Genomic DNA, 17,802 nt, shown 5'->3' with positions numbered 1-17,802 from the left:
ATCCCCGAGCAAGCAGGTCTCCTTCCCTGAGGTTTGCTCTCACGTTCCCCGAATCCCCGAGCAAGCAGGTCTCCTTCCCCGGTTTGCAGGGGGGTTCGGGGAACGCGAGAGCAAACCGCGGCGAAGCTGGTCTCCTTCCCCGGTTTGCTCTCGCGTTCCCCGACCCCCCTTGAAGCCGCCCAACAGCGCTGCAGTGTGGCCACATCTAACACCACTTGCAGCGCTGGTTGCTGTAAGTGTGGCCACTCTGCAGCGCTGGCCCTATACAGCTGTACTAATACAGCTGTAACAACCAGCGCTGCAAAATTGTAGATGTAGACATACACTTTACATACTGTAAAGAGTATTGTCCTCTTATTGTCTCTCTAGCTATCGGATAGTGGCAGTTGTAGAAATGGTTTAAAGAGCTATGAGACAAAGGGGAAAAACAAATGTTCCTCACAAGGCGGATGCTTTCTTGATTTGTGAGAGAGAGACTGAATGAGATGGCAGATGCTGCCATTTATAGTGTTGGGAGCTGGGTGATTTGCATTTTGAAGCAGACTTTTCACTTCATTTTGTATCTCCACAAACCTATGGAGGTCCTTGTATGTACCAAAGAGATAAGAGATGCTGATCAGATAAAAAGCAAGTCTACTATCAAAGGAAACGAATTGTTAGAATATCTCTCAGATAAAGAAAAGATGATGTGGTGAGAAGATATGCTCTCTACTTCTTGTGGGGGAGGGATAGCTCAGTGATTTGAGCATTAGCCAGTTAAACCCAGGGTTGTGAGTTCAATACTTGAAGGGACCACCCAGAAATCTAGGGCAAAAATCTGTCTGGGGATAGGTCCTGCTTTGAGCAAGCAATTGGACCAGATGATCTTCTGAGTTCCCTTCCAACTCTGACATTCTATGTTTCTAAGAGTTTATAGTGTACTGCTATTATAGAATTCATTACTTTACAGCCATGAGAGATTATCTTGGTTAAAATATCAGTCAAGATTTTTTCCCCTTTTAAACTGTTTATTATATTCATGCATCCAAGGTATGGTTATTAGCAGTTGAGGAAATTCTGGTTCTGTATTACTGCAGGTCAATGTTTTGGATAGCATATCTCATACACACCCAAAGACTGCTATTGGCCCTTGTTCACTTTCTAACATATGTTAATTTCCCAAATATCTCACACTCAGACCTCCTGTGTTTCAAACTATTTCCTCACAGATATACAAGCACACATTTTTTCAAGTTGAATCTTATTTGTAAAATTTCCTACCCATGACTCAGGTCATCCTCCTCTTCTGTTCATTGACAGAGAGACTGTGCACAGATCTCCCTTCTCCCATGCAGAAGGGAAGGGGTTTTCAACTTCTGCAACGTTTCCTCACCTTCCTCTCCCCTCCCCCACTTCCTTCCCCCCAGTGGACAACTCTCCGGGGGTTCGTGGGTGGGGTAGGGAAGTAATAGGTGGAGCTAGTTGGGAGAACTGAAGGCAGGATTTGTCAGGCTGCTGAAAAGGCGGGGATTGAGTGAGAGGGGACATAAATTATTTCCCCTCTTGTCTCATGGCTCTCTCAGGACTTTTACTATGGCAGAGGATAATCAAGGTCCATACAGACTCAAAGTCTTTAAGGTCAGAAGGGACCATTATGATCATCTAATCTGACCTCCTGCACAATGCAGGCCACAGAATCTTACCCACTCACTCCTGTAACAAACCCTTAACCTATGTCTGAGCTATTGAAGTCCTCAAATCGTGGTTTAAAGACCGCAAGGTGCAGAGAATCCTCCAGCAAGTGACCTGTGCCCCATGCTTCAGAAGAAGGCGAAAAACCTCCAGGGCCTCTGCCAATCTGCCCTGGAGGAAAATTCCTTCCCGACCCCAAATATGGTGATCAGTTAAACCCTGAGCATGTGGGCAAGACTCACCAGCCAGCACCCAGGAAAGAATTCTCTGTAGTAACTCGGTTCCCACCCACCTCAGATCCCGGGATATGGGAGGCAGGGGGGCCTGCAGGTTAGGGCAGGTTGTGAGATCGGATGGAGGTGTCTATCACAAAAATCCACATGACAACCCATATGTTAGCTTCTGCAATTACATTCCTAACTTAGCTGGCTGATGTTAGAGCATTCATGAAACCTTTTTAGACAAATGTTTTGTGTGTTTAAAAAAAAAAAAAGAGAGAGAGCAGATTTGAGGCAACTAAAACATTTAGCAAATTCATGTTAAATTTGCTGACTTGTTAGCCATGAAAGAAACACATCTGAGTCAAAATGTTTCATATCAATATTTTCAACATAAAACATCTTGACTGGGATTCAAATTAATTTTGTTTTGAATTTTAATTCAATGATAATTTTTTAAAATGTGTGTGTATATATATGTATATATTTTGTTCTACCCAAAACTAATCCCTCGCCTTTTTTTTTTTTTTTGGTTCACTGAAAAAAATTCAATTTTTTCAATTTGCATTGACCAAAACAATTTTATAATTCTTTTTGATTTGGTCACAGAACCGAAAAAGCAGTTATTTGCACAGCGCTAGTTGATAGCTCTAGTTGACAGTTGCACTTTTGAAGAAGCTGAAGAGAATAATACATTATTTCTGCAGTAATTTTATGCTTCTAAATTATCCATTGTTTTAACATGGTAATATTAAGAACTCAGATACAGTTGGATTAAAAGTGGGAAGATTTAGTAATGCTTATTTTAAAGAGTCAAATATAATAACTAGAAAACAACTTATTCTAAAGATCCACTTTTTTGGAGGATGGCAGAATACACACAGATTAGTTCATACACAAAGGGTACTACTGGCTCCTGATTCCAAACTTCAGCAATTTGCTTTGCTGATCTGGCAGGAGAATTTCACTTTATTTGTATGTGAATAAAAACAGATGACTTGGCACAGCCCATAGGTGCTGGAGCTGGGGCTGCTACTTCACTCCCTGGCTTGATGTGGTTCCATTATATACAGGGTTTACAGTTTGTTTCAATGGCTTTCAGCGCCCCCACTTTAAAATTGTTCCAGCACCCTGGCACAGCCTGGAGGTCTGTGGCATAATATTGGCATACTGGACATATTCTTAGGAGTGGATTTTTCTAGTTCTTGGGCATATCAGTCAAATATTGATTTGAAATGTGGATTACATATCCAGATTTTTCTTCCTCTGATTATGCTAAATTTGGTGAAACTTGAGTCAGAAAATTAAATTTGTTTGTTAGAGCATAAGAACGACCATACTGGGTCAGACTGAAGAGCCATCTAGCCCAGTATCCTGTCTTCCAACAGTGGCCAATGCCAGGTGTCCCAGAGGGAGTGAATAGAACCTGTCGTCATCAAGTGATCCATCCCGTCGCCCTATCCCAGCTTCTGGCAAACAGAGGATAGGGACACCATCTTTGTCCATCCTGGTTAATAGCCATTGATAGACCTATCCTCCATGAAATTTAGTTCTTTTTAAACCCTGTTATATCCTTGGCCTTCACAATCTCCTCTGGCAAAGAGTTTCATCGGTTGACTGTGCATTGTGTAAAGAAATACTTCCTTTTGTTTGTTTTAAACCTGCTGCCTATTAATTTCATTTGGTGATCCCTAGTTCTTGTGTATGAGAAGGAATAAAGAACACTTCCTTATTTACTTTCTCTACACCAGTCATGATTTTATAGACCTCGGTCATAGCCCCAAGCCATCTCTTTTCCAAGCTGAAATGTCCCAGTCTTATTAATCTCTCCTCAAACCCCTAGTCATTTTTGTTGCCCTTGTCTGAATCTTTTCCAATTCCAATATATCTTTTTAGAGATGGGGTGACCACATCTGCACACAGTAGTCAAGATGTGAGTGTACCATGGATTTATATAGAGATAATATGATATCTTTCTATATTATCTATCCCTTTCTTAATGATTCCCAACATTGTTTGCTTTTTTGAAAGCCACTGCACAGTGAGTGGAAGTTTCCAGAGAACTATCCACAATACTCCAAGATCTCTTTTTTTCTGAGTGGTAACAACTAATTTAGAGCCCATCATTTTATATGTATAGTTGGGATTGGAAAACATAATGTATATTTACTATTTACATATATTTAAATTTATGAGCATTTAATTTCAGCTGCCATTTTGTAGGCCAGTCACCCAGTTTTGCAATCCCTTTGTAACTCTTCACAGTCTGCATTGTACTTAACTATCTTCAGTAGTTTTGTATCATCTGCAAATTTTGCCATCTCACTGTGTACCACTTTTTCTACATTTATGAATATTTTATAGGACTGAGCCGAGTACAGACTCCTGGGAGGCACCAATATTTACCTCTCTCCATTCTGAAAACTGACCATTTATTCCTACCCTTTTAACCAGTTACCAATCCATGAGAAGACCTTCCCTTTTATCGCATGACCGCTTACTTTGCTTAAGAGCCTTTGAGGGACCATGTCTAAGGACATTATATCTGTTGGATCACCCTTGTCCATATGCTTGTTGACCCTCTCAAAGAATTCTAGTAGGTCGGTGAAGCATGATTTCCCTTTACAAAAAACATGTTGACTCTTCCCAAATCATGTCTGATAATTCTGATCTTTACTATAGTTTCAACCAGTTTGCCCGGACACAGCACAGGACACAATTAGGATACAGCATAGATTTCAGTTCCGTCTTGCGTCAATGGAAAAACTAATTCCCTTCATCTCCATTTAGGAGTACTTGTATACTGCAGAATGAAAATAATAACAAATGTCCCTCCGTATCTACAATAAATACAACTTGGACTCCACAGCAACACCTTTGCAATAATGACATATGCAGAATACTATACTTTCTGTTAAAAGAAAAACTGCTTTCTATTGATATAATAGTTTTCCTAGCTGCTACAGTGCTTGAATAAATTAGTGAGCATAATTTTAGTAATCGGATAATTCAGACACTTTTCATCCAAAGATAATGTCTAAATATTTCATAACCTAGAACTCACAGATCAGAAAAAAGAGAACAGAATGTAGCATCAAAATTAGTTTCACAGCAATTCAGCTTATTTTTTCTTTTAAAAATATCAGAAATAGAGTTAATAAGTTTTTTCTCTCTGATCTGGATTCAGGTGGTCTCTTTCAGATAAGAGCCTGTACACACACATTAATATATTTAATTTAGAACTGTTCACTAGAAGTCATACAATGTGTCACTGGAATAATTAACTCTTGTAGACACTACACAAAGGCTCCCACTGGAACATAAAATCACATTTGTGAGAGGAAATGGCTTGTGAGAGGAGTTTATCTGTCATTATGAGAGAAACATTTTGACAAGTTTTACAATCTAGAATCAAATTAAGAACAAGAGTTCCATTTTGAAAAGCAAAAAGCCTCTCTACATATCAAACAATGCAAACTGCTCATTGTCAAAGAATAAGTGATTTAAAAAATAGTTCAAAAAGAAGCTTAATAAAACAAGCTTATTAAAACAAGAACTCAGTATAGTTACTCTACTTCAGCCTTTTATATTCAAAACTACAATAGAATGTTTCAGATAAAGAATACACTTTTACCCAAAGACTGTACTCCAGACCACAAGCTAAATGGTAGATAGACTTCTCTACTTTAGGAAACTGCCATATGGTAGTCTTATGAAAGAAGGGGGAAGGGAAAGCTACCTACATTCGTGTACATGCTTAGAAGTCTTTCTTGGGGAAAAAAAGGGAAGTTATTTTGAGATGTGATGTTTGTGTCCACTTCTGGTGTTCAAGCACTGGAGATCCGTATGCTTTAGTCAGTAGTACTAAAACCTGAATTTTTCTTTAGGCTATGTCTACATTACAGGCACAGGTGCGATTCCCAGTTTGTGTAGCCATACATACACTAGTTAAGCTAGTGCACTAAAAATAGTAATGTAGCCGCAGTAGTACAGATAGTGATGGGGGCACAGGCTAGCCATCTCAGGTACAAACCTGCCTGAACCCCTGAGTACGTACTCGGGGCAACTGGCCTATGACTCTTCCTGCTGGCAGGGCCGACTCCAGCCACCAGCCCAGCAAGCAGGTGCTTGGGGCGGCCAACGGAGAGGGGCAGCACGTCCGGCTCTTCGGCAGCAATGCAGCAGCGGGTCCCTCACTCCCTCTGAAGCGGCAGCAGTATAACCGATCACAGTCACGGCTTTTTTTTTTTTTTTTTTTTTTTGTGCTTGGGGCAGCAAAACCCTGGAGCCAGCCCTGGCTGCAGGTACAAGACTCAAGTGAAAATTCTGCACAGATTATATCCCCAGAAAAGGAGAATTATAAGATAAATAATTCTATCCCTCTTCACATGCTATTATGATTAATATTCACAGTATCACTGATTATGGTGCAAGGTGCTTTCTGAACACTCAGAGATTCCAAAACAGTCTCTGCTCCAAGAATCTCACTATCTCAGAGCTAACATCACGTGTCAGCAATACCCCTAAATGTACTTTAGTCAAACCAGACAGTTTCTATGCAAAAGAATAAATGGACACAAATCAGATATCAAGAATTATGACTTTCAGAAACTAGAAGGAGAACACTTCAATTTCTCTGGACATTCAATAACAGACTTAAAAGTGGCAATTCTTCAACAAAAAAACTTCAAAAACAGACTCCAATGACAAACTGAAGAACTGGAATTAATTTGCAAACTGGACACCATCAAATTAGGCCTGAATAAAGACTGGGAGTGGATGGGTCACTACAAAAACTAACTTCCCCCTGTGGATACTCACAGCTTCTTGTCAACTGTTTGAAATGGGCCACCTTGATTACATTGGCCTCATTAGCACTATAAAAGTGATTTTTCCCCCCCCAGGTATTCAAACCTTCTTGTCAACTGTTGCAACTAGCCCACTTCCACCTTAATTGAATTGGCTCATTAGCACTGACCCACCCCACCCCCCTCCACACTTGGTAAGGCAACTCCCATTTTTTCATGTGCTGTGTATTTATACCTGCCTATTGTATGTTCCACTCCATGCATCTGATGAAGTTGGTTTTAGCCCATGAAAGCTTATGCCCAAATAAATTTGTTAGTCTCAAAGGTGCCACAAGGACTTGTCATTGTTTTTGCTGGTACAGACTAACACAGCTACCACTCTGAAACCAGAGTACAAAGTGCTTCTTATGTTAAACATTTTGAGGCTGGTTTGTTTGGTAAATGGGGTGTAGCTTCTCTCTCAAGAACTGAGTTCTAGTAAGCAAGAAGCACATTTCAGCCAAACTGCAGTAACAGGCATCTCTTTTTCATAGAGCAAAAGATTAAAAGATACACATTTTAAGCACTGCATGGAAAAATTGTTGTTGTTTTTTACTCCTGTTTACATGAATGGGAATTATGTGGCCATATCCCCAAACACTGCTTTTTCTTGGTACATGCAAGAATATAGGCTTATATTAGAGTTGGGTGAAATGTGGTTTTAAATTAACTTGGGATATTAGCATGAACAGTCGGCCCAAATGTGGAACCAGAAAGAATGAAATAATGAGAAAGAAGAGTTGTTGTTATTAAACCTCAAAATACCAGTGTTATCTTATTTAAAGATTGGGCTGAAGTAATAGAAATGAAACATGCTTAATTGGGTCCCAGCTCAGTAAATTGGCCAGATGAGAAACTCGTTCATCTGGCCTTAGCTGAGGTCTGATATGGGTACTTATGTCACCTCTTTGTTAAAGGGTATCAAAAAGTAAACTCTTAAAGGGTTCATTGCTAATATTTGACTGACCAAACTGGAGCTAACCAATATGGATCTGAGCACCCCTGAGTTTAGCCCTTTTGTAAGTATCATGTTCAAATACTTATAAATGTTGTTACTGTTTAGATGCCATAAATACCTTGTTATTTAGGTATTAGACATGTTTAGAGCAGTTGTGCATATACCATTTGGCCTTTGGATTTAACAAAGGAATTTATGGTTAAATTAGTGTCTTTGTAAAAGCAGCAAAGAGTCCTGTGGCACCTTATAGACTAACAGACGTTTTGGAGCATGAGCTTTCGTGGGTGAATACCCACTTCGTCAGATGCAGGTATTCACCCATGAAAGCTCATGCTCCAAAACGTCTGTTAGTCTATAAGGTGCCACAGGACTCTTTGCTGTTTTTACAGATACAGACTAACACAGCTACCCCTCTGATAGTGTCTTTGTAATACCCTGCATAAATAACAATTCCAACAGTATGCCCTGAAGTCTTCTTTGCTATTAACCTTCAGCATTTAGGAAACTCCAGCAAGTACTGAATGCTACAGCATACCTCCTCAGCAACAGTGGCTACTATAAATGTATCACACTTGTATGAGTGTGTCCTCCACTGCCTACAGTGGCTTCCTATAGAATATCTAATCAAGGACAAGTTCCTCAGTCCTTATCTTCAAAGTTTTCCAAGGCCTGGGTCCAGGGTATCTAAAAGATCAGTTAATTGCCAACAATGTTCCTCTGAGACAACAGAACTCTCTACAAAAAGGGTGAAACTCCTCTGTGCAGGAGACAGAACTCTCTCACGGGCTGGTCAGTACTTTTTTTCCCATGGGTCTGTGAGTTTAAGCAAAGTTCAAGTGGGATCAGTGATGGGCTCAGATCTTTCACCTAAGGTGCTGTCTCATGCTACTCCCCCAGCTCCATTGCACTGCTCCCAGACCTGGACACTGCCACCCAGCCATCACATGTACAGGAGAAGGGCTCTACTGCTGCACCACTTGGCTCTGTTTGCTGCATTGTCATTGGTTGTTTGCGAGCTGGGAGCTCATCAGGTCAGTAGACACCTGAGGTTGTGAGCAGGGTGTATTCCCACCGAGGGTGAGGCCACAAACAGAGTTGGGTTGTATGACAGCAAACCCCCTCCCCTATGTGTGATGCAGGGGCCAATGAGTTGGCAGTGCCTATGCTGGGGGAGAGGGGCTGCTCCCTGGTGTGGAACAGAGTTGATCCTGGGGAGCAACAGCTGCAGCAGGTTTGGTGGGGCCCTGGTCCAGCCATCACCTAAAAGTTGTGAAGGGGATGGGAGGAGCCACTGGGCACATGCACCCTTCTCCTGCTCACCAGCAAGCACTTTGAGAAACAGGTTCACAAGATGGAGCAGTAGGGAGAGACAGGAGCAGGGAGAAACAGGGATGGGAGGACAATAACAACCCTCATGGCATGGGTTGCAGACCCAGTAACTTGCTAAGCCCCCAGAAAGGCCTCCAACCCCACTGAATCTCATTGCACCCCAATATCAGACCTCCAAACCTACTGAGTTGCACTGCATTCTCTGGCCCTCAGCCCCCTAGTCTCAAGGATGGTTGGTTTTTGTTTTGCCTCATTTAAAAAAAAAAACAGTAAATGGGCATTGTTGCCCAATTTTGACCCTGAGCGACTAATCAAAGTTTGGAGCCCTGGGTATGTTCCAGCTGAAAGTGGAAATTGTATCAATACCAGACTCCATCAGTCCTAAGGAATGTATAATGTCCTGCTCCTCCAAAGGCAGGAGTAACCAAGCACAAAAGAATCAGTGTCTTAGCTTAGAGCCCCACGCCTCTTTAGCCAACACCAGACCCAAATGCACTCTAGCTTTTTCCAGGGTCGGGTTGTGTTGTGCTCACAGGCTAGTGCTGGGTTTTCTTGGTGTTTGTGTCCTCTCAAAACTCCCCCGCTTCACTGCCATTATGGTCTGTTCTCAGTTTTTCTGTGTTCTCTCTAACACACATGGGTGTGCACATTACAGCTGCCCACAATACCCAGTGCCACCCCCCCCCCGCAACCACATTGATAACTCTCTCTCACAACTATTTTAAATGAAGTGTGTTCACGCATCAGTTTGAAGTTTTAACTCAATCCATAGTAAGGTTTTATGAGCTCAAATTGACTTAAGTAATGCATGCATGTATACAAAAATTGTAGTTTGTCTGCATCAAGTACATAGAAACTTATTTTGACTGGGATTACTAGAGACTCAGCACCATGAAGACACCGGGGTAAATTGACCTAAGCTACGTCGACTCCAGCTACGTTATTCACGTAGCTGGCGTAGTGTAACTTAGGTTGACTTACTCTCCTAGTGAAAACAAGCCTAAAGTATAACCTAGACCATCCCTGACAGATGTTTTGTGTAATCTGTTCTTAAAAATCTCCAGCGATGAAGATTCCACAAACTCCCTAGGAAATTAACTACCCTTACAGTTAGGAAGATTTTCCTAATGTCCATCCTAAACTGCTCTTGCTGCAATTTAAGCCTATTGCTTCTCTCCTATCCTCAGAGGTTAACCAGAAAAAATTTTCTTCCTCCTCTCTATTGCAACATTTTATGTACTTGAAAACTTCTACATCCCCTCTCAGTCTTCTCTTCTCCAGACTAAACCAACCCAAGTTTTACAATGTTCCCACAAAGGTCATGCTTTCTAGACCCTTAATAATTTTTGTTGCTCTTTTCTGGACTTTCTCCAGTTTGTCCACATCTTTCCTGAAATGTGGCACCCAGAACTGGACACAATACTCCAGCTGAGGCCTAATCAGCATGGAGTAGAGTGGAAGAATTACTCCTTGTGTTTTGCTCGCACACTCATGCTAATACAGCCCAGAATGTTTGCTTCTTTTTGCAACAGTGTTACACTTTTGACTCATATTTAGCTTGTGATTCATTAAGACCCCCAGATTCCTTTCCGTAGCACTCCTTCCTAGGTAGTCATTTCCCATTTTGTATGTGTGCAACTGACAGTTCCTTCCTAAGTGGAGTACTTTGCATTTGTCCTTATTGAATTTCATCCTATTTACTTCAGACCATTTCTCCAGTTTGTCCAGATCATTTTGAATTTTAATCCTCTCTTCCAAAGCATTTGCAGCCCCTCCCAGCTTGGTATCATCTGCAAACTTTACAAGTGTACTGTCTGTGCCATTATCTAAATCCCTGATGAAGATAATGAACAGAACTGGAACTAAAACTGATCCTTGTGTGACCCCCCCCACTCGATACACCCTTCCAGCTTGACTATGAACCACTGATGATTACTCTCTGGGAATGGTTTTCCAACCAGTTATGCACCCACCTTATAGTGGATCCATCTATGGTGTATTCCCCTATTTTGTTTGTTATTAGTTTGTTCAACTAATATACTTCAGATGAACAGCATAAAAGATATAGTTCCTTTCCACTGTACTATTATAGAACAGCATTTCACTTTGTTCACTGCTGTTTGATCATTTAATGCCTAGCTAGCACTGCTCTGTTACTTTGGAGACTCTGCTTTCTTAGTAGAGCTTATTTTGGGCCTCTGTTCTGAACCTTCAAACACTTATGCATGTGGTCACTGGGGTCAATGGACTATTCGTATGTGTAAAGTTAGTCACATGCATAAGTATCTGTATTATTGGGGCATTACTGTGAGTCTAATAAAGATATTATCCCGTTGCCTTCAATAAGAGCCTTCCCTGTGTTAAGACTTCAAGATAGGGGCTTTTTTATTGCATCACTATGGTAACAGTATATTTGGCAAGTTTACAAAATGATGCCCAAATGTGTGAATGGAATTGTTAGATACCCTGACTTTGTATACATTTGTCAATAGAGAACAACTTTCAAAACTCAGTTTAGAGCTTCAGGAAAAAAAATAGGTAGTAATTTATAAAAGGCAATAAGTAAGGAGTACGTCCCCTCTCTTCTGAACTAGCTCATCTCTACTAGAAGGAATGAAAGATGAGAGAATTCTAGTGACAGAGACTCATTCCTTCACCCACTCTCCCCCTAAATTCCATGGGAGCCTCTATATGAGAGTTCTCTGGACTTTGGTTGAGAGCTAGTGGGTGGAGCAGAGGAGGTAGAGTTGATGCATGTGGCATAATTCCTTATAAGTCCACAGAGTTTTTCTGTTTTAAAATAAATAAATGCTGCACAGAAACACGTTCCCATCTTTTAGACGTGATAGAGGATTTAGAAGATGGGTAGCAAGTAAGACATGGCTCTTCAGAAGCCACATTATCATGGAGGCCAAAGTGGGATTGGGGCAGGATGCAGTGTAAAGAGAGAGAGCCTTCAGGGATATCTAGAGAATCCTGTGGATCTAGGCAGTCAACAAGTGGAGGCAAAGACTGAATCCTGCCTTTCTTTGGAGGAAAATCTGTTAGTGGGAATTCAGAGTTTCCAGTCTTCTGTGTATAGGTTTTTCCTAGTGAAAGAATGATCTAGCCATAAGGTTTTTTTAAATGTTTTTTACAGGTTTTACCTGTCAGAGTGATTAATATTATTTAATTAAAGGATTACTTTGGTCTCATCATTTGTTTCAAATACTTTTGCATTTATTTTCCCTGTATCAATTTAATATGAACACCCACAAATAATTAGACTGTGTACCTGGGGTACTAGAAATGGCTGCTTTATGTTCCATTAAATTAGAAATTCAACCATAGCTATTTTGGATTTGTCATGCTGCCCAGAAGTAAATGAAATCCCAGGAGATTATTCTGGAATTTTCTATTTTTATAAACATTTTATTATGCAGTTATTAGATGCCAGGAGGAAATTTAAAATGGTGTAACTTGTACATTACGAGACAGTTAATTCAAAAGAGATGAGATGATACACTAACACGTCAGTATTAGTGAAGCCCATTGCTTTTGGAGCCCTCTCTTAAAATTCACAGCTGTTGTACATGATAAAATTGCCAGTGATCTCTAGATTTCAATTATTAAAATACCCAGCTTATGCTTCATAGGGACTGTGGGAGGAAATGTATATGCTCTTACAGAGGTCAGCTCACCTCTTTGGCAGAGAAATTTTCAGAAGTGGTCACAGAAATCATCTTTCTGGAATCCTTGTAAATAGTGTCCTCTAAGCGAGGATTTGATGGCTGTGGTGAACTTGTGGGATTTGGAGAGGAGGAGAGAGGGTGTTAGACCCTCCTAACCTCTCAGGAAACAGCCCAAACCCCCAGAACTGTGCAGAGAGCAACCACCTAGGGTTACTTTTACACTTCTAATCTTTAGACCAGGTTTATCTTGTTCTCTTCCACACAGTTTGTTGTTTGTTCCCTGGGGCAAATGTTGGGCAGGGTCAAGGCCGCTCTCCCAAATGCACTCACATGCCCCTTCCATGGTGTTCAGTGCTGCTGGCAGCATGAGTAGTAGGCTCTTCTCAGGTAGCACTAGTTGCAGCAATGGTTTAGTGCTGTGTGAGACTGTTGCCCTCTCCTCCATCAACCCCTCCCTGTGTTGGGGTAGCTGAGTTAAGGGATTTCTGAGATGTGCTTTGAGATGGCTAACTGAATCTGTGGATGTCAAACCCAGTGGTTCTCAACCACGGATATGTGTACGTGGGGGTACTCGGAGGTCGTCTGGGGGTACTCAACTGTTCTAAATCAGTGTTTCTCAACATAGGGGTTGCAACCCTCAGGAAGGACAAGTTTAGATGGGTTGCAAGTGCAGGGCCAGCATTAGGGGTTCCAAGCAGGGCTTCAGCCCCTGCGACAGGGCTTGGGTTTCAGACAAGTCTAACAAGTGAAAAACAGACTCAAGTATCACACTGAAATCATAGAACTGGAAAGGACCTCGAGAAACATCTAGTCCAGTCCCCTGCACTCAAGGCAGGACTAAGTATTATCTATACCATTCCTGACAGGTATTTGTCCAACCTGCTCTTAAAAATCCCCAATGATGGAGATTCCACAAACTCCCTAGGCAATTTATTCCAGTGCTTAACCACTCTGACATTTAGGAAGTTTTTCCTAATGTCCAACCTAAACCACCCTTGCTGCAATTTAAGTCCATTGCTTCTTGTCCTGTCCTCAGAGGTTAAGAAGAACAATTTTTCTCCCTCCACCTTGTAACAACCTTTTTATGTACATGAAAACTGTTATCATGTCCCCTCTCAGTTTTCTCTGCTCCAGAATAAACAAACTCAATTTTTTCAATCTTCCCTCTCAGGTCATGTTTTCTAGACCTTTAATCATTTTTGTTGCTCTTCTCTGGACACTCTCCAGTTTGTCCACATCTTTCCCGAAATGCCCAGAACTCAACACAATACTCCAGTTGAGGCCTATTAGTGCAGAGTAGAGCAGAAGAATTACTTCTCGTGTCTTGCTTACAATACTCCTGTTAATACATCCCAGAATGATGTTTGCTCTTTTTTTTTTTTGCAACAGCATTACACTGTTGACTCATATTTAGCTTGTGAGCACTATGACCCGCAGATTCCTTTCCATAGTACTCCTTTCTAGGCAGTCGTTTCTCATTTTATATGCGTGCAACTGATTGCTCCTTCCTAAGTGGAGTATTTTGCATTTGTCCTTACTGAATTTCATCCTATTTATTTCGGACCATTTCTCTAGTTTGTCCAGATAATTTTGAATTTTAATCCTGTCCTCCAAAGCACTTGCAACCACTCCCAGCTTGGAATTGTCTGCAAATTTTATATATGTGCTCTCTATGCCATTATCTAAATCACTGAGGAAGATATTGAACAGAACTGGACCCAGAAATGATCCCTGTGGGACTCCACTCATTATGCCCTTTCAGCATGACTGTGAACCACTGATAACTACTCCCTGGGAATGATTTTCCAATAGTTTTGCACCATCTAGGTCAGGGATCTCAAACATGCAGCCCGCAGGGTTATTTTCTGCGCCCACGAGCTCCTCATGCCCCCCCCAGAGTTTACCAGCTCCGGCCTGATGTGCACTGCCTCACCCCTCACTCCTCCTGCACCCCACACCCCAACTCCCTGCCCTGAGCCCCTGCCACACCCCACACTCCTCCTGCACCCCCTGAGGGCAGGGAGGGGGTGGAGTTGGGGTGAGGATTTCAGGGAAGGGGTTGGAATGGGGGCAGGGTGGGGTGGAAAGAGGTGGGGCAGGGGTGGGGCCTCATGGAAGGGGTGGAGTGGGGGCAGCGCCGAGGACGACAGAGGGGAGGTGTAAGTAATGCAGCCCCTAGGCCTATGTACTGGTCCTCATATGGCCCTCATGGTCATTTGAGTTTGAGACCTCTGATCTAGGTTGTATTTCCCTAGTTTGTTTATGAGAAGGTCATGCGAGACAGTATCAAAAGCCTTACTAAAGTCAAGATATACCATATTTACCACTTCCCCCCCTTATCCACAAGGCTTTTTACCCTGTTAAAGAAAGCTGTCAGGTTGGTTTGACATGATTTGTTCTTGATAAATCCATGCTGACTGTTATTTATCACCTTATTATTTTCTAGGTGTTTGCAAATTGCCTAATTATTTTCTCCAGTATCTTTCCAGGTACAGAAGTTAAGATGGCTCATCTGTAATTCCCCAGGTTGTCCTTATTTCCCTTTTTATAGATGGGCACTATATTTGTCCTTTTCCAGTCTTCTTCTGGAATCTCTCTTATCTTCTATCACTTTTCACAGATAATTATTAATGACTCAGATATCTCCTCAGTCAGCTTCCTGAGTATTCTAGGATGTATTTCATCAGGCACTGGTGATCTGAAGACATCTAACTTGTCTAAGTAATTTTTAACGTGTTCTTGCCCTATTTTAGCCTCTGATCCTACCTCATTTTCACTGGCATTCATGATGTTAAACATCCAATCGCCACAAATCTTCTTGGTGAAAACCAAAACAAGGAAGTCATTAAGCACCTCTGCCATTTCTGTATTTTCTGTTTTTGCCTTTCCCCCCTAACTGAGTAACGGGCCTACTCTGTCCTTGGTCTTCCTCTTGCTTTTAATGTATTTGTAGAATGTTTTCTTGTTTCCTTTTATGTCCCTAGCTAGTTTGATCTCGTTTTGTGCCTTGGCTTTTCTAATTTTGTCCCTAGATACTTGTGTTATTTGTTTATATTCATCCTTTGTAATTTGACAGAGTTTCCACTTTTTGTAGGACTGTTTTTTGAGTTTTAGATCATTGAAGATCTCCTGGTTAAGCCAGGGTGGTTTCTAGCCATACTTCCTATCTTTTCTACACAGTGGAATAGTTTGCTCTTGTGCTCTTAATAATATCTCTTTGGAAAAACTGCCAACTGTCTTCAATTGTTTTTCCCCTTAGACTTGCTTCCCATGGGATTTTACCTACCAACTCCCTGAGTTTGCTAAAGTGTGCAGCCTTGAAATCCATGGTCTTTATTGTGCTATTCTCCCTCCTACCATTCCTTAGAATCGTGAACTCTACCATTTCATGATCACTTTCACCCAAGTTGCCTTCCACTTTCAAATTCTCAACCAGTTGCTCCCTACTTGTCAAAATCAAATCTAGAACAGACTCCTCCCTGTAGCTTTCTCCACCTTCTGAAATAAAAAATTGTCTCTAATACATTCCAAGAACTTGTTGGATAATCTGTGGTGTTCAGTGTCATGTGGTCTGACCATATGCCCTTTCATACCTTGCTGAGTCATAGCAGCCATTACTCATAAGCTGTCTGGAGCATTCTCAAGGAGGCTCACCAGGTGGAGGATAACTTCTCCTCAGGCCTATTGTTTCTCCTGATGGCCCATTACCTTGAATAGACCCTTCCCAACCAGCTGTCTAGACTGGAAGCATTTTGCCTAGTGTTTCATCCGATGAAGTGGGTATTCACCCACGAAAGCTTATGCTCCAATACGTCTGTCAGTCTATAAGGTGCCACAGGACTCTTTGTTGCTTTTTACAGATACAGACTAACATGGCTACCCCTCTGATACTTGCCGAGTGGGTGTCACTCAGGTGTAATTACATTTGAAATACAGATACATAGTCAATATACATAACTTTACATACAAAAATGATATATGCATACAACTAGAATAATCATATTCAGAAAATCATAACTTTTCCAATGACACCTCACATGACCCATCTTGTACAAAATGCATCATAATCATACAGCTATGAAGAATATGGGCTGCAGTGTAACAGGAGAGAAAAAGGAATGAGGACGAATATTGAGAGACAGTGGGATACAGGCAGGAACAAAGGGGACAGGGAGAACACAGGAATTGTAAAGGGAATGAGATAACATCAGACAGTAAACAGGAAAGAGAAGCTGTTTGTCAAAGAAAAAGAGGCACTAGAAAAAGAGAGAGAAAAAAACAGGCTTATGAATAAAAGAATAGCCAGAAGCCACAAAAAATAGACAGGAAATCTTATGTCTATAGTTACAATTAGTTGAAAAATGGAACAGAAATGTAAGAAATGAAAAAGCAATTCCTCCCACAACTTCTAGGTCAGTAAATTTTATTTCATTATCTTTGCTTCATTATTGTACGTTCCTGACAAATGTCCTATTGTAACTTCCTGTCCAAATGTCCACAGGGATCTGTTCTGGGTCTGTTTTTTTTCCCAATATATTAATCAATTATTTAGATAATGGCATAGAGAGTACATATAGAGTTTGCAGACAAAACCAAGCTGGGAGGGGTTGCAAGTGCTTTGAAGGATAGAATTAAAATTCAAAATGATCTTCACAAACTGGAGAACCAGTCACAAGAAAATTGTTCTCGTTAACTGCTGAGGATAGGACAAGAAGGAATGGTCTTAAATTGAAGCAAGGGCTGCTTAGGTTGGACATTAGGAAACATTCCTAACTGTCAGGGTGGTTTAGAACTCTGAACAAAGCACAGTTTAGGCTCCAGATCCAGCAGCTGACACTCCAGACCATGCTTCAGCATCAGCTGAGCTGCTCCCTACTCAGCCCCCACATGAGTTTGCAAGCTTGTCCCCCTCCTGGCAGTGTGTGTGTGTAAAAACAGAGTGCCCCCCTCCCAGTGGGTGGGAGGGGTAGAGATGAAAGCAGTGCAGACCCCAGCACTGTTCCTGTTCTGCTGGCTGGTTCTTGCATCTTTCTGTAAGTGGCTGCCCCATGCATAGGGGTGGGGACTTGCAGCCCAGATGTGCCTACCTTTAAGATGCACAGGCACAG

General features: G+C 41.5%; 1 long non-coding RNA gene across 1 annotated transcript; it reads right to left on the bottom strand.

Annotated features, from left to right (window-relative positions):
* Positions 1 to 4,240: 4,240 nt before the first annotated feature.
* LOC115654390 lies at positions 4,241 to 15,866 on the bottom strand. Its single transcript, XR_004001190.1, has 3 exons — positions 15,855 to 15,866; positions 12,208 to 12,213; positions 4,241 to 4,332 (listed from the first exon to the last, which is right to left on the bottom strand). It is a non-coding gene; the product is annotated as an uncharacterized LOC115654390 (long non-coding RNA).
* Positions 15,867 to 17,802: the final 1,936 nt, after the last annotated feature.

Source organism: Gopherus evgoodei, chromosome 7 (genome assembly GCF_007399415.2).
Source record: "Gopherus evgoodei ecotype Sinaloan lineage chromosome 7, rGopEvg1_v1.p, whole genome shotgun sequence".
Classification (NCBI taxonomy): domain Eukaryota; kingdom Metazoa; phylum Chordata; order Testudines; family Testudinidae; genus Gopherus; species Gopherus evgoodei.
Note: the sequence above shows the minus strand (reverse complement) of the source record. Positions and strands in the feature narration are given on the sequence as shown.